General features: G+C 46.0%; 1 pseudogene; it reads right to left on the reverse strand.

The window, feature by feature from the left end:
* Positions 1-19,916: 19,916 nt before the first annotated feature.
* On the reverse strand, positions 19,917-22,059 carry LOC117193973 (annotated as a pseudogene).
* Positions 22,060-22,753: the final 694 nt, after the last annotated feature.

The following is a 22,753-nucleotide window of genomic DNA, read 5'->3' on the forward strand; positions in this document are numbered from 1 at the left end:
TGCTACGCTAGCAGAGCCCTAAATGAACATGAAATAAACTATTCAGCCATCGAAAAGGAATTATTAGCGATCGTATGGGCAACCAAGTATTTCCGTTCATACCTGTTCGGTAGAACATTCGAGATACAAAGCGATCATAAACCCTTGATTTGGTTGAACAACCTCAAGGAGCCAAATATGAAATTACAAAGGTGGAAAATAAAACTGAATGAGTTTGATTTTAAAATGAAATATCTACCAGGCAAAGAAAATCATGTAGCTGATGCCTTATCAAGGGTAAAGATTAATGAAAATCTCCTTGGAGAAGCTTCCAATAGCGTTGGTGCAACTGTACATAGCGCACAGGAAGACAATCTAAATCACATTGCTATCACGGAAAGACCAATTAACTATTACAATCGGCAAATTGAGCTAATAAAAGGCAATGAAGATAAGGTAGAAACAATTCGTTATTTTCACAAGCTAATCATCAAGATCACGTATAAGGAAATGACTAACACCTTAGCGAAGGATATAATAAAGGAATATCTATGCACCAAAAAGAGCGCATTATATTTCCATAACGAAATAGATTTTCCTCCATTCCAAAAAGCCTATTTAGAAATCATTAATTCTAACAATATAACCAAAGCTATTAAATCAAGCACGAAACTCCTAGATATTCAGAATTACGCTGAATTTAAAGAAACCATATTAAAGAATCATAAAGGCTTACTCCATCCAGGGATAGAGAAAACCGTCAATTGGTTTAGGGGAAAATACTATTACCCGGATTATCAAAAACTAATCCAAAACATCATAAACGAATGTCCTACTTGTAATATTGCCAAAACAGAGCATAGAAATACGAAGTTGGCATTCGAAACTACACCGGAAATACTGAACATCAGAGAGAAATACGTCATAGATTTCTATATGGTTGGTAACCAACAGTTCCTATCATGTATTGACGTATACTCGAAGTTTGCCACTCTTGTAGAAGTAAAAAGTCGTGACTGGTTAGAAGCAAAAAGAGCCATCATGAAAGTTTTTAACGAGATGGGAAAACCAATTGAAATCAAAGCCGATAAAGATTCAGCTTTTATGTGCACAGCATTGCAAGCATGGCTGAATGCGGAAAACGTCAAAATAGAGATCACTTCCAGCAAAAATGGAATATCTGACGTAGAAAGATTTCATAAAACAGTAAATGAAAAATTAAGAATAATATCTAGCGAGGATAACCCAGAAGATAGATTCACGAAGTTTGAATTAATTCTTTATACTTATAATCATAAAACCAAACATAATACCACAAATAGGACACCAGCTGATATATTCATTTATGCAGGCTCACCTGATTATGACACCCAACTAAATAACTTGAACAAAATCACTCAATTAAATAAAAACCGCATAGAGTATGAAGTAGATACCCGCTATAAACCTTTAGTTAAGTCTAAGGTAACAAATCCTTTCAAAAAGACGGGCGAAATTAGACAGGTAGACCTAAAACATTATGAAGAAAAGAATAGGGGTAGGAAAATAACTCATTATAAATCAAAATTCAAGAAAAAGAAGAAATCTAATAGAAGCAAATATAATAATTCCAGAGAAACCGATGAAGTTAATGGAATCGGCGAACTTCAACACAATTAAAATCCTCATCTTCCTCATAATTACCATCGTAATGGCACAGGGTCAAAACATAGAAATAAATCCTATAAAATCCCAAAACGGATATATGATATTCAAAACTGGATCGATTAACATACCTATCAATTACGAATACCATTATCTAACTGTTAATGTAACTAAAACCGAAGAACTATACCAAAATTTATTAATGCAAGCCACTAAATTCCAGGACATAATCCAAATAAAATATCTAGTAGACAAATTGCAAAGAGAAATGAACGGGCTAAAAATAACCAAAAGAAATAAAAGAGGCCTAATCAATATAGTAGGAACAGCCTACAAATATCTCTTTGGAACACTAGATCAGGAAGATAAAGTCGATTTGGAACAAAAAATAGAAAATTTAGCCAGCCATAGCATTCAAATGAATGAACTTAATTTGGTAATAGATGCAGTTAATAGCGGAATAAACGTTATAAACAAACTAAATGAAAAAAAAGACAGAAATCAACAAATAGAAATTTTGATATTCAATCTACAACATTTCACAGAATATATCGAAGATATAGAACTAGGTATGCAATTAACTAGGCTCGGTATATTTAATCCAAAATTATTAAAACAAGACTACCTGGAACAAATAAATTCTGAGAAAATACCAAATATAAAAACCTCCACATGGCAAAAATCCAATACCAACGAAATTCTAATAATTTCCAATATTCCCAAAGACATTACAAAAGTACCAATCTATAAAATCGTTCCGTATCCAGACGAATTAAATAACATGTTAACAGATATGACATACGACAAGTACTACATAAAAAATGAAGAAGTATTTGTTAAAGAAACTAAATTGAAAAACAATGAAAATTGTATAAAAGGAATTTTAATGCAAATTCCCAATAAATGTCCATATTCCAAAACTTTTCAAAACTTTCAAATAAACTTTATTGAACCCAATATACTAATCACATGGAATCTTCCAAAAACAACGCTAAACCAGAATTGTGTAAACCAAGAAATCATAGCGGAAGGAAATACCATTATAAACACATTATAAACACAATGTTAGATTTTGCCCAGAATGTTTATGTCAACAACATAATTAAAATAAAACCACTGTCGTATGTCCAAACTAATGAAATAATTATGCAATACACCAAATATAGTAACCTATTACAAATAAGTCTACTAATTTCATTTGTCATAATTATATTAGTACTACTAAGTTATGTAGCTGTTAAATTTAAGAAAACTTCTAAAAGAGTCACGGTTAAATGTATTAACCCTATAATAGAAGCAGAAGAGGAACCAACCTCAGCCACCGCACTTGACACCCCGTCACTATACCCGAGGGTAATCGCCTAGGGACAGGCTAATAACAAACGTTGGGGGAGTGACATATCCATAATTCCCCACATCCCATACACATTATGTTTATGTACAATTCATCCACCCCATCCACACAAGTAACAGGACCCGACTCAAGAATCAATAACTGTTTCTTCCCATACTCCAAGCTAGGGCCCCCCATAATATAAACAATGGACCACATTGTTTCATCAACATTAGAATCACGCCACTCTCGAGAAATCGATTATTTAGAATCACGCCACTCATGAGGACCAATCAAAGCTAGATATAAAACCAAGGAGTATCACATTCCTAGCTCCGTCATGTAATGCAACACCGATCGCCAGCAGTGGAGGCCTTTCATCAAAGCCGACGCATCCCCAAATATCGATCCAGGCACGTACGCCACCGACACGAAGATGCAGCCGAGGAAAGCAACGCCCGAAGCCAGAGTCGGGAGTTCCAAGAGAAGGGCTCATGGAAACTAGCCAGCAGCAGAGAGATCAGTTCCGTTTGAGACAAGCAGACGTAAAGTTAAGTCGGGGAATTCAACCAATCTTGTGACATAAAGAAATTAAGTACTAAAAATAAAATCTTTTTTAAAAACTAAATTTCGAGTTGCGGATATTTAACTATATTCATTAATACATTTTTTGCTCACGAACTATCCGGTAGGGGTCGTCCTTCTTAGTTTGGCTGACAGATCTTCGAACGGGTCTTCCTTCTTGATTTGGCTGACAGGTCTTCGAACGGGTCTTCCTTCTTAAATTTCTTTGTTTAACTGGGTCTTCTCGGGGTCTTCCTTCTTTGGTTTAGCTGATAGTTTCACTTTCTTTGTGTTTTGGTTTGGTTGGTTTTGTTTAAAAACATTGCTTTTTTTGGTTTTTTTTGTATTTTTGAATTGTCTTGATTAGCTTTTGTATTTATTTGTATTTTGTATTGTATTTGTATTTGTATTGTAAATTGTTTCCTTTTTATCTCACTTTTTCTTATCTTATATCTCACAGTCACTCCGCGTTTTTGTATCTGAAGGATATATTCCATTAATTAATTGTCCTTCGGGTTTCGGCACGACGCAACACTTTTATTATTCGGTGCTTTTTATACAACGTCGCCCCACGTTGGGCGCCAATTAAATAACTGCGGTAGCGGATTGTGTTTTTAAAAAGTTTTTATTTTACTTCTAACTTCACTGATATAGATTTAAGTAGAGGGTCATAAAGGATTCCGGACAAAGGGTTTGCGCGATCTTAATTTTTAGCTCGACTTTGCGGTGTCGCTTCTGGATCAAGACTGGCTTGAACTTTCTGATCTTTGCATCGTTGATCCCTTTCGGGATTAGTTTTTCTATAAACATTTCAATTGATTTCGCCATCCCGAGTATTGGATTTCGTCATCCAAAGAGAGAACTGTAAAATGCCCAAAGTGCAGGATCTGCAGAAAGCCGGGAGTGAGATTGTTTATGAGAAGCCGGGTGTGGGCAAACATTGGTTTTCCATTTAGGCGAGTGTCAAAGATTGGGATTGCGGCGGGAGCCCTTGAGATTGTACATCTTAGAAATCAATTAGGCGGAGGCCCAAGATTGAAATTGTTTTCGTTTTGGAAAGCCAAAGATTGTTTACAACTCGTATAACAGCTCAATAGAATTTTGTACGTTAACTCCCCCCATTCTTAAATGTTTCGTCCCGATACATTTTGAAGTTCTGATAGAGCTCTAATTTCTTCTGACAGTATTTGAATGTTGCTTTCCACTATTTCTTCTGACGGTATTCTTATTGATTTAATAAGTACAAATTTGGTTAATTTATAGCCGAAGTAAAATAACATTATCAATATCAAAATGATTAAGAATAATGTTGTTAATGGTAAGGCCGTATTACCTAATGTTATAAGGGGATTTAAAATATTAACATTATCAAAAGAAAATTGCTTATCATTCGATTGTATATAATCAACTAATTCAAAATCGCTATATCTATGATGCGATATATATCTTAGAATTTTACCCTTATCATTTATGTGGGTTATATTATTTATTACAATTGTGTTGTTGAATATAAGGAGATCCGATCCTAACAAAGTAGTATTGTCTACGATATTTTTGCCTGAAACTACTATGGCACCATCCTGAATGATGTCTATTTCTTTGTTTATTTCCCTTTTTTTAGTGCAGTTGGCTTTAAAGCCATTAAGTAAATTGGTGAAACAGGTCTTCTTTAAATTTATTTGTGCGTAATTGTTAAAAGCTTCACTTTTAAAATTATTCATTAAATAGTATTTCTCCTTACATTCACAAACTTTTACACTTATAACTAACATTCCATCATTTTGTGAGATGGCTCTTGCATGGTAAAACTTGCAAATATCTTTAACTTAAGGATATTTTATGTAAATGATTATTAAATCAGCATTTCGAATTATTTTAACCGTTGCAATGTCCAGCAGATCAGACAGTTCAACAGGATGTTTTTCATGCTTATAAATGTCCTCTATTTCGTTTTTATTATAAATTTTTGTATTGAAAATGTTTACTTTTAAGAGGGTTATGGTATCAACTAAATTTAGTAGGTCAAAAGTTATTAATTTTGAACGATGCTTTCTCAGTATCGTTTCTTCATTGAAGATGACATTTTTTAATGAATTTGATAGCAATTCAATTTCTTTGAAAAATGTTGAATTTATTACAAATTGTTTATTATTATTTTCAGTTAATTCATTTACTTTATTTTGTATTTTCAAAAAGTCCTCATGATCAGGGCTGCCTGCTATCCATTTCCAAATGGTACCTAATTCATTTATTCCCCTTTCATTCCGTTTTGGAACTAATTCCGAAATCATTAATTTTAATAGACTTAAGTCCATTGATATTTCCCACTTATCGTCTGAATTAATTGATTTGTTGACATATTTGGATTCTTTATCAATTATCTCTCTATAAAAACTCAAATTAGTAATATGGAAAAGTTCAGCGTATGTTTCATAAGTGTAAACGTCTCTGTCGTCTTTTAGCAATAGATAGTCACTATGCGTATAGTCAATTACTTCCGAAGTCGTCAATATAACAAAAGTCAGTATTAGTATATTCGCATACATTTTCTGGAAAAAAAATATTTAATATTTGATGTTATCTTTATGTATAATTCTGTTTCTATTGTTGATTATAATTTTTCAATTTCATAAGTGTAAACGTCTCTGTCGTCTTTGAGCAATAGATAGTCACTATGCGTATAGTTAATTACTTCCGAAGTCGTCAATATAACAAAAGTCAGTATTAGTATATTCGCATACATTTTCTGGAAAAAAAAATATTTAATATTGGATGTTATCTTTATGTATAATTCTGTTTCTATTGTTGATTATAATTTTATTCGGTCGATTTTCCTTAACTACCTGCTTTTTGTATCGGGATTGACGTTTATTTCTTTCCCCGAATTTATTTTCATAAACTACTTCTCCTATTTTATAATCTTTTTCTCTTCTATCTTTGTTATGTAGCTTAAGCATTTTGGTCTCAGCTTCCTTAAGTAATATTGGATTATGCTTGTGTTCTATTTTGTTATACAATATGTCATATGGCATTTGATTGGTCGTTGAATGTATCGTCAGGTTATATTTCAGTGCCGCCCTTATTATTATTTCTGAATAATCTGTTAGATTTAGTTCATCCTTGATGCACCGCGCTATTTCTGTTAGTGTGGAATGTACCCTTTCTACCTGACCATTTGAGGTGCTGTGTCTGGGATCAGCATAATAAATAGTTAAGTTACTTCTTTGTATGAATGATCTAAATTGTGCTGAAGTAAAGCTTGGTTCGTTGTCAGTCATTAAAGATGTTGCTAACGGAAAGTGTTGCAAAATTTCCATTACCTTATTTTCAATGTTTAATTTACTTTGAATTTCCTTGACCACCAAGTATTTGGAATAAGAATCTATACAAGTTATGAATGTTAGGTTTTGGGCATAGTATATGTCTAAGTGTAATTGATCTCCTTCCCCAATTGGAATTTTTACAGGGTGTCTGTGATATTTGTTTTTGTTACAGATCTCACAATTTTTTATATATTCTTTTAATCTTTTGTGCAGGTTTGGCCAATAATACAGCTTAGTTATTTGTTTGTAATTTTCGTCTAGTCCTCTATGGGCTCTGCAATGTGTTTCTTCTATAATTATAGCTTTATCTTCTGAATTTAATACATCTTGGAGGAACTTTCTCGTGAAGAGAAATTTATTTATGAAGTTTTCCTTTAGCTTATTTTGGATAAGGTATAAATCTTCTAAAGTGCAGTGTATTCCTGTGGTTAAGTGAGGCTGAATAAATTCCTTTAAATTGATTAGCAGATTGTCTAGCGTATCAAATTCAATAATATGTCGGGTATTTTCATAAACTCTTACTAACTCATGAACTGTGAATCTCCCTTGCGCTAATAGTAGCTGCTGTTTAAATTGGTTTAGAGGCTTGCTAGTCTCTTGAATGACGTTTTCAAAACTACTCTCTGCTGAATGCTGAGTATTTATGTCTGATTCTGATTCTGTCTGGTCGACATCACTATCTGTCATATGATTTATTTTAATCCGAGATAAAGCGTCCGCTACTACGTTAGTTGAGCCTGGCTTATAAATGATTTTTGGTGTGAAACTTTCTATGAAGTAATACCAACGTTTCATTTCAACATTTGGGTTTTTTTGCGACATTGCAAAGGACAAAGGTTGGTGATCTGTATGTATTTCAATTCCACTCACTCCGTATAAATAATTTCGCAAATTTTTTAATGCCCATACAATAGCTATTAATTCCTTTTTATTAGTAGCATATAATTGCTCGGTTTTACTTAAAGTTTTAGATATAAATGTTATGGGATTCCCATCTTGCGACAAAACTGCACCTATTGCTATGTCCGATGCATCTGTGGTTAATGTGAATTTTTATACCCGATACTCAAAATGAGTATTGGGGTATATTAGATTTGTACGCGCTACATACAAAAACAACCAAGTGTCAGTAAGACTGCTCTGTTCGGAATCACGTGTGGCGCCGACAGCCAAACAATCGCTACCACGGTTAGAACTTTGTGCTGCAGTCCTCGGTGCCGAGCTCACAAACCGAGTCCGACAGGATCTGCACATGGACATTAACACGGTTTCAGGATGGTTTTGGAGTGATTCCACCGTTGTGTTATCCTGGATAAACGCATCGTCATCAACATACCATACCTTTGTGGCAAATCGAATAGCCAAAATCCAGGCATTAACAAACCAGTCACAATGGCGTCACGTGTCATCAACCAACAACGCAGCCGATGTCCTGTCGAGAGGAATCGCAGCAAGCAGACTGGCAGATCACAATCTGTGGTTATATGGACCATTATTCCTGCACGGATCTCGAGGCAACTGGACGAAGGCACCCAACATAGAACCCAGCAATCTTGAGAGAAAAGCTAAACATGTAAGCTTGCCAATCACACCTAGCGCACTTGGGGATGAATTATATACTTGCAGACATAGCAACTCGTTTCACAAACTGCAACGCATTGTGGCATATATGTTACGCTTCTGCTACAAAACCAACAGAGCGAACACCACGACGCTCTGCGCAGAAGAACTGACTCACGCCCGCACTATAATCCTGCGAACCATACAACAAGTCGAGTTTACAGCAGAGTTAAAACAGTTCCAACGCTATAAGACTGTGGATAGAAAGAGCTCGATCATATCGTTATCTCCCTTCCTAGGAGACGATGAGCTCATCCGAGTTGGTGGTAGACTTGAAGAAGCTCTACTTCCATACAACGCAAAACACCCAGTTTTGCTGCATTACAATGACCCAATCGTCAAAATGATTTTGCGGGAGCTACATGAGGAGAACATGCATTGAGGTGCTCAAGCATTAAGGGCAATCGCAAGACAACAATATTGGATTATCAATGACAAGACAATGGCTAGAAGCATCATCCACAGCTGTGTTAGATGCACCAAGGCTAGACCAAAGCTGATGCACCAGATCATGGGCAATCTCCCAGCACAACGAGTCACACAAGCACGCCCGTTTCTTAATGCAGGCGTCGACTACTGTGGACCAATCTCGATCCACCATAAGATCCGAGGCAAAAGACCAGATAAGGCGTACATCGCCGTGTTCTGCTGCTTTTCCACAAAGGAAGTACACCTGGAGCTGGTAAGCGACCTGACCACAGATGCATTCTTGGCCGCCCTGCGTCGATTCTTAAGCAGACGTGGGAGGTGCCAAACTATTCATTGCGACAATGCAACGAACTTTGTGGGTGCAAACAACCAGCTTAAAGAATTAGAAGACTCTATATTCAGCTCAAAGGCAAGTGCTCTTCTGATCACGAATCATTGCAACAAAAAGCAAGTGGATTTTAAATTCATTCCTCCCAGGGCTCCATCGTTTGGCGGCCTCTGGGAAGCGGCTGTAAAATCAGCAAAAAAGCTGTTGATAACAACCACCAACACAGCCTCATTGACATTTGAAGAACTAAACACAGTGATAATCGAAATTGAAGCAATTCTCAATTCTCGACCCATCACTCCAATGTCAAATGATCCCACTGATACAACAGCGCTCACTCCAGGACACTTCTTGATTGGTGAACCATTGACAACGCCTCCTGACGTCAATACTGATCATCAAGGAAGAACATTGGTCAAGCGCTGGGAATTGGTATCGCGCCTAAAGCATTCATCATGGAAACAATGGTCTACAGAATACCTCCAAGAATTGCAAGCTCGGCATAAATGGAAGACCGCTTCACCAAACGTACCTGAAGGATTATTAGTTTTGGTTAAGGTCGCATCATTAAGACATATCCTGGACAGGACAACCACGTACGAGTGGTTGACGTTAAGACAGCATCTGGCGTATACAAGCGCCCGATCACTCGTCTAGCGCCGCTCTTTCCAGAATGTGTGGCAATCAAACGTTCCCACAACGTGATCAGTGACATCACGGAGATTGATGAGCCACCCACACAGCGAACAACAAAATTGTCACCTACATTAGCATCAACATTAGTGGTGCTGTTGCTCATGCTTCCATTAGCATTGTCACAGTCAATAAATGTGACACAATTCGCAAACAAGCCTGGAATATTCTATGAGAAACTTGGAACATCAAGAATACCAACGTCTGAGTGGACCATGATCGTATACTATGACTTGGACCCATATTGGAAGGATATGCAACTAATGTCTGCTGGAATTTCAGAGTTACGATACATGTGCCCTGAATTAAAAAATGTTCCGGCATGTAACTCCATAGTTCAACACTTTCAACATGTGAATAACGAGCTACAAGCAGGAAGCGTTTTAATGAAAACCTCTCGAAAACGCAGATCGCCGCTGGACATCATAGGAAATGTAGCAAGCAGTCTTTTTGGTGTTCTCGACGCAAAATACGCAGAAGAGATGACTCAAGTAATTGAGAAAGTGAAAACCAATGAAGCCTTTCTGCTACATCTGCTCCAAAACCAAACATCAATTGTCGACGCGACAATAAACGTAGTCAGAAAAGACAAAGTAACAACTGATAATCGCCTAAAAATTTTGGAACAGCATATGGCTACTATCAACCGAGAAAGAGGGGCATATCACAGCGATCATCTGACTCAAGCGTACTTAGGACTAATAGCACAATTAACCCTGCTCACAACAACTCTCCAACGAATGCAGTCCGATATATCTGATGTCCTATTCGGTATTCATCATCGGAGAATAAGCTCCACGCTGGTGTCTCCCGAGCAACTAATAGACCAACTAGACCAGATACGGGATCATTTGCCACAAGATCAAATGCTGCCGGTCACAACGAAGGAGGTGATTGAACTATACAGAATCATGCGAGCCGAAGGAACCCCGACTGCAAAACACGTCATCTTCAAGCTGACGCTACCGCTAGTTTCAACAGCTAAGCTCGAAGTTTTCAGCATCATCCCAATTCCGTTTTGGGATTCAACAATCTGGAGTCTATTTGACCTCAGAACCACCATAATAACGGTGAACATCCATCGAGACCAGTTCATGGGCACTACCCAAGAGGAATTCCGACGTTGTCTTAAAGTACACAACGAGGAGTTCATCTGCTTTGACCATCAGACGATCTTCAATGTGGACAATTGCTGTGAGTTTCAACTGTTTAACAATAAAACAGAAACACTGTGTCAGGTAACACACACAAAGGCTGATACGGTGTGGCTAAAAACTCAGCATCAAATAAATGGATCTTCGCAACGCATTCTATAACTAAACTTCAAGCAGTATGCAACGGAGTTCCGTCAACCATAACACTGGAAGGAACTGGTCTACTCTCCATGTCCCCTGGTTGCACTGCTCGCAATACTGAAGTAAGCATCAGCACCTTCAGCACCACAATCAGCGAAGTAAAATCGACTTACACTCGGTTTGGTGACGTGAGCCCACCGGAGACATCACCGTCGCCACCAATGTGGCAACTGAAGAACCAGACATCAGACTTTCTTCAAGAACTTGATGATCTACGCCAGCAACTATCAACCATCAATCATCACGAGCTGCCACACCATCTCACCACCGTGCAGCACCATCAACTCGCTGCTTACGCAACCCTAGCAATATTAATTTTATTGATCATTGCCTTCATTTTCCGAGAGAAGTATCAACTATGGAAACCAAGGCCATCAAATCCCGATCCAGCCATGTCATCACCCCCTATACCCCCTGCACGACGGTTCCGCTCTGCCGCTCAGCTGCCAGGAGATCCAGTGGGACCATGCCTGCCACAATAAGTGCGGCGTCTTCAGACACCGTCCGGAAGCAGCATGTAACCCTCAGGGCACAGCGTCGGTGTGCGCTTCTGCAGTCTCTGCTGTATGTGGAAACCATCATTGCTGGTGCCCACACTGCTGATCCATATAAGATTATGGAGGTGACCACCCCAGCGATGAGCTGCCTGCTACGCTGCCGTGGTCCCCCTGTATTGGCCATCATCCTGCTTATGGCCGCCGTTGCTGCAGTCGCTTTTGCGCTGGCGTATTCCAGGTGGGCCTTGAAGTTCAGCCTCTGGTCCATCATTACCCCTAGGTACTTTAGCGCAGGCTTGGTCCTGATGATCGTGCTACCGACTCTCACGCATGCCTGCTCGACCTTTTTTCTGCTGCTCATTTGCACAGCCTCCGTCTTCTTCTCCGCCAATGCTAGCCCGTTGGCTGCGAGCCAGGCCACTCTCATCCCGACTGCTACGTTGGTTTTCTCCTCTACGTCTCTTACGTGTTTCGACACTGTCACCAGTGCTATGTCGTCGGCGAAGCCCACCAGGGTGCACCCTTCCGGTAATGTAAGCCGCAGGATATCGTCATACATCACGTTCCACAGTAGGACCGAGCCCTGTGGGACGCCTCCGGTGATTTGGTGATGTTCTGCTCCTTCTTCCGTGTCGTAGATCAGGACGCGGTCCGTGAAATAGCTTCGCAGAGTCCGTGTGATTTGCTCAGATATACCCCTCCTGGTCAGGGCCTCTAGGATGCTCTTCCAGCTGGCAGAGTTGAAGGCGTTTCGTACGTCTAGTGTACATACCAGGCAGTACTTTTTGTCGCCTCCAGCCCATCGCGACGCTCAGCCAGTTCCGCCTCCAGTCGGTTACATACCATACTCTCGAAAATCTTGCCCATGGTATCCGGCATGCACAGCGGCCGGTATGACGATGGGTCGTTGAGCTCTTTGCCTGGCTTGGGTATCAGAACCAGCCTTTGCCGTTTCAATGCTCGTGGGACTGTCCGCTCCGCTAGGCACTGGGTGTACATTGTGGCGAATGCTTCCGGATGGGCTCTAATTATGCATTTTAGTGCTGCATTAGGGACTCCATCTGGACCTGCCGCTTTCCCGATCTTCAGCTTACCCGTGGCCTCCAGTACTTCTCTGGCAGTGATGATGGTGGTGGTGTCCCTCAGGCTAGCTCCTTCTACCCTAGCTTCCTCTTGTAAGGGTGGTTGTCTAGGGAATAGGGTGCCGACTATCTCTCTCATATGCACCGGATCCTTGGGCATAGGCTGTCTGTTTAATCTCCCCATGACTAGTTTGTATGCTCCACCAAAAGGTTCCGCATCGGCCGCATCGCAGAGCTCCTTGAAGCATTTGAGTTTGCTGCTTCTGATGGCCTCCTTCAGCTCTTTTCTTTTGGCCTTGAATGCCGCGCATTTCTGCCAAATTGGGCGGAGCCTCTTGCTCGCTGGTAGGCACGCCGAGCTGCGCAGCACTCCCTCCTGGCCTTGGCCTTGTGCTCATTCCCCCACGGTCCTGGCCGGTGCCTGCTTCCTCCGATCTTTCTTTTTTTCATGGCTGCATCACAGGCCGCTTTGACGGTCCTGTAAACGGCAAGCGCGGATGCTTCAGCATCCCCGGCGGCGCTTAGGTTTTCTGCTGCCGAGAGGAGCGCGGCTCTGCTCAGGCTTTCCTCCTTGTACCCGGCCTGGAGTGCCCGCTGTATCCTTGTTGTGTTCCTGGGTGCAAAGGTTTCCGTCATTACGGCTAAGTGGTCGCTATGGGTGTAAGCACTCAGCACTTGCCACTTCGCGTGGCGTGCGAGCTCTGGGCTTGCAAAGGTGAGGTCTATAATAGACTCCCGCCCTGCTTTGCTGAACGTTGGTGTGGTTCCTGTGTTGAGGAGACAGACGTTCAGGCTTGCAAACTCGTCCAGGAGCGATGTCCCACGGGGTGTGTTCTTGGCGCTGCCCCAAGTCGTGGCCCAGGCGTTAAAGTCGCCCGCTATCAGGACCGGCGATTTGCCTCGTGCGTCGTTAGCGATGTTGCTGATGATCGCCTCATACTCCTGCTGCGTGAACCTTGGTTCTATGTAGCAGCTGTAGACAAAAGTCCCGCTGTGCTTAGCTCTCACATATCCCACTCTGGATGCTCTGTGGGTAAGCTGGCCTGGTTGTGGGCCACAGCTCCAGATTGCTGCTCCTCCGTCTGAGCTTTGCTGCCAGACTCCTTCGTGTTTTTTGCCGTACGGCTCGCTGAGTAGCGCTATGTCGATCTTCTGCTCCAGGACTGTTTGCGCCAACAGATCCTGAGCAGCTCGGCAGTAGTTTAGGTTGAGCTGCAGGAGCTTAACCATCAACCAGTTTTGCTAGTGCCTTCTTATACTCAGGGCAGCTGCGGCTGAGGGCCGAGTGTGCTGCTGAGCGGACGTCTCCTGGCTTGCCAGCGCATAGTATGCACATTGGCGGGTTGTTGCACTGGTTGTGCTTGTGCCCCTCCCCACCACATTTGTAGCATGCATTGCTTGACACAGGCCGCTTGGATCTGCACCTGGCTGCAGTGTGTCCATAGGCCATGCACTTGAAGCAGCGGGTTGGCGCAATCCGTTGCCGCACGCGGCAGACAACCCAGCCGATTCGAACTTTTCCGAGCTCCAGGAGCTTCTTTGCGAGTGCGGGCTGAAGGTTCAGCGTAGCTACCTGCGTTGCGCCATATGCTTTCCGCATGTACGGCACTGCTCCTTGTGTTAAGTCGCCGTCGATCGCTGCAGCTATGGCCTCACATACCTCGTCGCCTGTCGTGAGCTCGTCTATGTTGAGTACCTCAACCGCGACTGTCTCCTGCATGGCCTTCACGGCTGCCTTGTCCCCAAGCGCTGCCTGGATGGCCATCTGCAGCTCCTGGGTGGCGGGGTCTGAGGATTGTTGCATCCTTAGAAGCAGCTCGCCCGAGGCTGTCTTCCTGATGCCCTGAACCTTGTTTTTGAGGCTCTGGAGCGTTGGTGCTGCCTTCACCAGTTTGAGGATGTCGGCGTATGATGCCTCCTCGGTGCATTTGACCAGCACTGCGTCTGGTCGGCCTGTCTGCTTGCGTTTCGCACGCCTGCCTCTCACCTCACACCACTTCTGTGTAGGGTTGTCTTCCGCCTTGCCGCACTGCATCTTGGTTTCCTCTTGTCGAGTGGCGTCAGCTTGGTGTCCTTGCCTGGGCCTTCCGCGCGCGCTCTTCTCCTCAGTTCGGGGTGTTGCCTCGCTCTTGTGGGCTCCTGATGCCGTTTGCGTCGCCTTAGTCGCACTGGGCTTGGTCATCCTGGGTAGGGGGCCAGTTGGGCCTGCAGTGTGATCATGGCACTGGCATCCTCCTGGCGCTGCCCTTTTATCCTCTGGCGCCTGCAGATGGGATTTGACTTCCACTTGCAACTCCTTCATGCGTGCTACCATCTTCTTGATGGCCATGTTGATCGACCTCTGGCCCTTCTCGTTCATCTGGTAGAGTAGGTCGTCCAGGATTGCGCCAATCTCGTCTATGTCCTGTAAGCAGTTCCTGCTTCGCTTGGGGGGTGTTTTTCTCCCGCTACTCGATGGTGTAGGGGGGTCCCTCGGCCTCTTCAGAGTATCAGTGCCCTTGCCGCCGTCCTGCGTGGCCCCACTGGCAAAGCTGTGCAACGAGTTCTGCTTCATTGGCGGTGCTAAAGCTGCTTGTGGCGGTGTTCGGGCCACCTTTGAGGCTTTTTGGAAAGTGTGCCACCGGCGAAGCAGGATTCGGGAGAACATCTCTCAGGGCCTCCAGGGTCCGCGCCCCGGCCACGGGATTCCTCCACGCGTGTGAATTTGGGATGGAACTTATGCGTAGGTGTGTGTGCGGTTTGCAAGTGATCCCGCCTAGGAGTTAGGCAGTACCTTCACTCAGGTGCGGTCGCTGACAGAAGCTAGCTGCTGTGGGCGCAGTTATCTTCCGCAGCGGTCTCTGTCGAGGGCTGGATGCTTTGGCACCTAGTGCCCCTTCACCGCACTGCAGTCGATCAGCTGGTTAGTGGCCTGCACTATCCAGCCCTGGTACCCCAGTCGATCAGCTGCGAGGCCTGGAGTGAAGAAGAAGAACGGGAGAACCGGCCCAAAGGAGAGAAAGGATGAAAAAAGGTGGGAATCTCCAAGTGACGAGTAAAAAGCGCCGTCCAAAGCACTCACGGTGGGCCCCAGCACCCCTGCCCCCTTTGGGTGACCGTGGAAGTGCAACGCGCAGCCCGGATCAGAAGCCAGTCGGGGTGAGACTCGATCCTCCCAGGTGAGCACGCGGTGTCAGCAAGAGCTTGAGCTAATTTCGGGTATTTTTTTTCCAGGTATGTGGTATATATATAATTATGTGTGTGTATTTGGTTGGACGGTCGCGCGGTAGAGGGCGGCGTTTTGCATGGTTCGATTTAGATGGCGACGATGCTCCCGAGGCTGAGCGGGCCGGACGACGAGACGTGGGTACGTGGAGTAGCGTGTGGTTGTTTTTGTCGGAGTGTTGGTGAGCCAGGCAGTTCCCGCAATACTGGTTGATAAGGACAGCTCGGAGTTTCTCTTCGGGGCTCAGGAGAAGAAATTGGTGGTAGGTTCGTAGCGGATGGACTCCTTGGCAGATTCGGCAACGGTAGGAGCCAATTTCCCGAGCACGTCGGTTCTCCCTGGTGCGGTTGGCGCGGGGACGTGGGGCCATATCTGGGTGCGGAGAACTAAATTGAAATAAAGGCGTCGAAGACACATTAGTAACGATCTTGGAACGGGTGAGAGGCACATTTAAGACATTGGAAATTGCCGCCCGGTTACATAGTCTGGTGAGGCTATGTTGATCTAAGGACGGATTCACCTTCGAGTTCAGGCTTGAATTCGGACCGGAGCGTAGAGCTTTCATACAGTGCATATTTTGGAAATATTTCCGTCGGTCAGGAGACCGTTCGAGAACTTCTGCGGAGGGAGCTGGAAGGAAATTGCTGTCGTAAAAAGACCCCGAGTCTTCTACCAGTGTGATAGGTCGTCTGGAAATTTGACTCGAGAACGATGAGATTTGATTCATCACCTGAGGCACTGGACCTGTGAGTACCCAGCCGAAAATGGTCTCCTGCCCGAGGAGAGAGCCACAGATGTTGGTCAGTGAGCCACTTAACTGAATGGACGGAAGGATATCCGCTCCAATCAGGACATCTATTTGTGAACTCTCATAGAAGGTCGGATCCGCCCATGAGAGGTTCGGCAGGTCTCTCAAGAACCCTTGCGAGATCGGATGCGATGGAATATTCGCGGCCAATTCCGGAATAACGTAGGCTTGCAGGTTGCAAATATTAACGATGGCCGTGCCTAGGAGGACAGCACTCGTGCCGGAGGCGAAATATGACTGAAACTGGCTGAGGTAAGCTCAGTCCCGTCCAGGGGTCAATCCACAAGAAATTTGTAGAAATGTGATGGAACCTTAAGGGCGGCGTCAGGGGGCGGCCTGTCGTAGAGAGGTGGATCGGGGCTAGAATGGGCGTCGCTCGTCGTGTATACGAAACGACTGTGTGGACTCGGGGCGGGGCGACGTCGGTGCCTCGGCTAATTGGGGTGAACTTACGCAATTGGGTGTTTTTACTTTGATAATTTGACACTTTATTGTATTTCTTAGCGGCTTAAATGAACTTATTTTTAATTGGGCGCCGATGTCTTCTGGTGTGTTCCGGGTACCGCGTCTGTACTCCGGGCCGGGTCTCTGCGTAAGTTTTGGTATCACGACCGTACTGTGAACCGGGTTTCTGCGTAAGTCGCTCTTTGGTTCTCGTCGCCGTCTTTTTATAGGCCCGTATTGCTGGGTCGGCGGATTTGACAAATGCTCTTCCGCGTCGGGGCGCACTTTGCCGTTTTTGGTGATCGTTGCAGACTTTCGCGGTGTCATCTTTCCGCAGTCGATGAACACGGAAAACCGCACTCGGCCGATGGCTTGGCTTGGAGTGGGGGGAAGCTCATGTGACCTGATGTCTTTGGTCATCGTTCTGGAGTTGGCGCGTGTTGATCGTTGGTTGCTTGCGGAGGGGGCGCTGGTTGTGGGGTGCGGTGCGATGCGCTCATTATAGGTTGGTGGACGGATTGTATCGAAACCTTTTAGGTTCGTTACAGTACTCATAGATGTAGCTCGGGCCTCGCTGAGGAATTTTGTGCCGTTGTGGAAATCGCCTCGCTGGAGTTTGCTGGATTGCTACGGTGCAGAAGCGTATGGTGCCGGTCTCCACAAATTATGCAATTGTGGGCGCTTTGGCATGCTCGTATCTGGTGGCCCCTTGCAAAGCAGTTCAAACAAAGCTGCTTTTGCTTAATGTAGTCGAAGCGAGCGCCAGCGGGCACTTGAAGGAAGTAAGGGCATAACCGGATTGGATGATACTCTTTGGAGCAGAGATCACACGTGCTCCTCGTTTGATTCACTGTGGTCTCGAACGAGTGGGCACTCCTAGGATAAGGACTTCCTTATCCTTATAAGGAATCGGCCCTGCCGCCCGTCCGCCAGCTTGGGCTGCCTGCCAACACATCGTATATCAAATGCAGAGTTGGCAGCCCCTGACAATGACATGCAGCGAGCAGCAGCCAAACCAGAAAAGGCCGACAGCCTCGTGGGTTCGTGGGATGGTTCTGGAGGAGCCTCTGGATGAGGCCGCCAACAGGGAGGGGGGGTCATGAAAGCAAGCCCGAAATCGTCGACATCGCCAATAGCTCTCAGCAATCGTTTGTTGCCCTTGTTCTTGTTCTTGTAGCCGCCGGAATACCGTCGGACCCGTGGCAGTGTGTGTTACGCCTTTTGTGGCCAGATCAGGGAATTTATTTCACACGCTTTTTATGCACAGCGAACTGTGGGACACTGAACACTCTTGGCCACAACTTCTGCAGCTCTTTGTGCCGTGCCGTGCCGAGTCCCGAATGCCGAAAAGTACTCTTATTTATTTGCATATCAATTATTCAATTGTTCCTTTGCTTATCTTTCCCGTTGGCTGCCTCTGACCGACCCGCTCCCTGCCCCCTCGGGGAGTCAATCAAAATGCTGGATGAATTTGCAGCTGCAATTGCAATTTCAATTGATTTTTGGATGTCTGTGGGCGTGGCACTGTTCAATCTATGATTTATGCCCTGGAATTTGGCAAAAGCCGAATAAAATTTGCTGGCACGGCGTGGGAGCTGCAGTCGAACTTAAAGAGTGTTCGATACGCATAAGTTTTCCCAGTGATTTATGGACTCGTACATTTTAAACAAGTACAGTCCGTTGAAATGCTTATTTATACAAAATTATCCCATAAATATTGGTTGTAGTATAGATCTTTCTTTCGTATACCCTTTGCAGGATGCCATGCACTCTTCTGGCACCTCACATGCCTTCAGTTCCGCAGCCAGAGTTTCCGTTTCCGCTCAACACGTGCGCTAAACGGTTTGTCTGCCCCCTCTACCTCTCTACCCCTCTGCCCACTTCATCAATGGCAAATGTAAAATGTCAACTGCAGCATCCGTTGTTGTCCCTGCTGCTGCCGTGACGTGCCTGTCGAGCCGCTGCGCAAACATTTGCCAAGGCCCCCGCCTTTTCCTTTCTTACTTTCCCTCCAAGAGGCATGCCACTCAATACTCAAACGTGTGAGTGAGGCCGAGGCCCCGGCTTGTCACCGAAAAATATCTTCTAATATCTGCTTGCCGCTGCTACATGTGTTGTAAATTTATTAGCTGTCATATAAATCTTTGCACTCGGCCGCCTTTCTTTCAGGACGTGTTTGCCATTTCACCAGCTAGTAATGGGCGTGCAGATAAGGGATCCGTATATGTACATATGTATGGAGAACCCTTTCGCTTGGGCCAGTGGGGGATTTTTCATTTACATAAAAGCTACTTCAGGAAATTCGTAATTTTTCTTACGACTCTTCTCCACGGCTCACTCACAACTGGTACAGTCGCTCCCTCTCGCTCCGTTTGAGTGCCAGGGCTGTCGCTGTCTTTTGTTTAATTAATATTGCACTTCGGGGTAGGAGTAAGCGCAGACACATGTGTTCTTAAAGGGTCTTTGGGGTTTGTCAGCAATTTTCACGGAACATACCGAATAGAAATTGCTGAAGGGGGTTTTCCCCCTCAAAGGAAGAATAAAATGTATATATACTTTATTAAATACGTGATATAAAGACATATATAATAACTACTATTACTTTAGCTCTATATGTTTTGGCACACTTTTTCCGCATTTCTGCTCCTCCTGCACCTCCCACACCTCCCGCACCTCCTCCTCACCGCGTCTCTGCCTCTGGCTCCTGCTTGAGGGGATTCCCCTTGTCGTCGATCTCCATGGACGGCACCAGCGGGGGCTTGAACCCGTACTCCATGTGCAGATTGCGTCCGAAGTCGGGGCTGCGCTTCAGCGAGTGGCCATTCCGCCAGCGCTGGAACTCGTCGAACTCGTTACCCGTCGACGGGTCGGAGCCCGCATTCGCCGATCCGGGAACGGGGCCAATGTACGACTTAAACATTTGGGCGGGCGCCGAGGCGGCGGCAGTGGCCAGATCTGCCGGCAGGGTGCTGTAGATGTAGCGGGCGCCCTGCAGCCAGGGCGAGCCCTGCGGCGGCGGCCGTCCCGGCGGCCGTAGCGCATGTCCGCCAGGCTGAAGGTCGCCACCTGAGGAGCCTCGCCTCGCACTGGTTTTACCGGAGGCTTCACGACAGACTTTACGGGGGACTTGGACTGCGTGGCCTTGGACTGCGTGGCCTTGGACTGGGACTGGGATGTGGGTGTTCACGGACTTCTGCACCTCCACGAAGGTGTAGCCGTTCGGCTTGCTCTCGACTGGGGCCTGCTGGTCGATCTTGGGGCGAGGGGGAGCGACGTGCCGGACGTGCTGCTGAGAAGGCTCGGCAGCCGCCTCGTACTCATGTGGGGCCGGGTGATGGACAGTGATCTCAACGGCTGCATCCTGCGACGCACTCGCATGAGCAGGAGCTGGCGAGGATGCGGCTTGTGGGGGGCTGGTGGTGGGGGAGTGTTGAGGGTCACAAAGACCAGACTATTAGGCGTTGGCCCACCGTAAGCCGAGTAGTGCTGCACCTCTGGGGGCGGCTGGGACTGGGGAGGAGCAGCTGCCGAGGGTATCGCCTGTGTGTGCAGCTCCTGCTGATAGTGCTGCTGTTGCGGTGGCTCTGGGAACTGCGGAGACTCCGGGAGCTGTGGGATACCATGACTGTATTCCTGTTGATAGGACAACTGGCCAGCAGGTCGCAAAAAGTGTGCGGCGTAGTCCGCCTCCTGCTGTGGCCGAGGGCTCGGCAACTGCGGAGGACTTCCGGCCTCGTAGTGGAATGTTCCCTTGGCTATCGGGCCATCGCCGCTGCCCGATATGATCGGATTGAAGCTCTTGAGGAACTGCCGAGAGGGCGCCTCCTGGGTGGGAGCTGGGAATCTCTGGTAATGGTCCAGGGATTGCTGGGCCTGCGGCTTCTCCGCTCCTTCTTGTGCCTTGGCCAGGGTGTCGTCGTGGACGATGTGCACGTTGATCTCCTGCTCCTGGCCGGGTCCCTTTCGATTCGTGTAGCTCTCGATGCCGTTGTGGGAGGCCGGCGGGGGCAGCCGCTGCTGGTACACGCAGCGTTCCTCTCCTCTGGAATGGCGGTGACGGGGACTGTTACGGGGTCTGTGGGTGCGGCCTCAGTGCTGGGGCTTGTGGCCTCTGTGGTTGCGGCTGCGGCGTCAACGGTGGGCCGCACCACTGCCTTGTTGGTGGTGGTGGCTGTGGTGGTCGCTGGCTCTGTGTTTGTGCTCGTGTCCCTGCCGCTGAAGCGGAAGATGTCTGAGAAGTCGTTGGGGAACAGATTGGACAGGACCTCGTTGACAGTCTCCGTCCTGGACTGGGTCACGGTCTGCTCGATGGGTCTCCGGCGACGGACAGCCTCCACTGGCATCTCGTCGTTGATCTCGAACTGGATGTAGCCATGCCCATTCGTGGGAACTCACTGCCGTAGTTCAGATCCTCGATGACCTCCAGGCCGCTGCCCGTCCCGGCTGCCTGCTTATTAAGCTGTCAAAAGCGACGCTCATTGCCTGTCAAAATCTTTCACTAAGCTCGGACGGACTCACCTCCTTGGCGCTGTCACTCAGGGCCTCGTCATCGCTCTCCAGTCGCACCACCCGCACTGCTCCCTCCGTCGACGTTGCCACATTCTGCGGGGGTTGCGTGGGAGGCTGCGTGGGAGGCTGTGGCAGCGGCTGTGGCAGGTCGCTTGTGGAGCTAGTCGGCTGGATGCTGGCCAGCACGGAGCAAATGTCAATGAGAGTCGCTGCTAGCAGGGGTTTCTGTTGTTGCTTCTGCCACATGGCGCTGCTGCTGAAAGGAAGTTGCGGAAATGGAAAGAGTTGAGTGGGGGAGGGGGTCTCTGGTTGTCTGGTATGGTCTGGCAGTGTGAATAACCCCGCCTGACAAATTCCAAGCGACAAATAAAAAGCCAAGCGAAATATTTGACGGCTCCGAGGATGCCGAAGTCGTCAAGCCTGTTTGGGGCCCACTGCAGGCCCCCCATCCCCCAGCCTCCCCCAAAAGGCACTCCAGCCCCCTTGCCGCCTGCTGGCCAGCACTCACTTGTCGGGGCTGTTTGATTTTAACCGATAGCCGAGTCTTATGATGATTTTTCCTAAGTGCCTGCTTCGCCTCTGCCGCTGCCGTTGCCGTATTTTAATGGGCATTAAATATGCATGCCAAAACATATTTCACTTGTAATATTCATGGCATTCCAAGCCTAAGTGCCCCGAGCTGCTTCGTTCCCTCCCCCCAGCGAGGGGTAGGAGGCTTTGCATGGCAATTTGCTAGCTTAATTGGGGATGGATCATTATCTTAGCTCGGGCATTACCCGTTACTCGGGCCCCGTATTGGAGGTCCCAAAATATATATGAAAAGTTCTTTCGTTCACAAACAAAATACTCGAAATGTTCAATTGCTGTCAATCATCCGATTACGCGTATCGCACTCTGGCGCGTGTCATTTCTGCCGCGATATTAATTGTCCGCCATGGCA

This window comes from Drosophila miranda, assembly GCF_003369915.1.
Source record: "Drosophila miranda strain MSH22 chromosome Y unlocalized genomic scaffold, D.miranda_PacBio2.1 Contig_Y2_pilon, whole genome shotgun sequence".
Classification (NCBI taxonomy): domain Eukaryota; kingdom Metazoa; phylum Arthropoda; class Insecta; order Diptera; family Drosophilidae; genus Drosophila; species Drosophila miranda.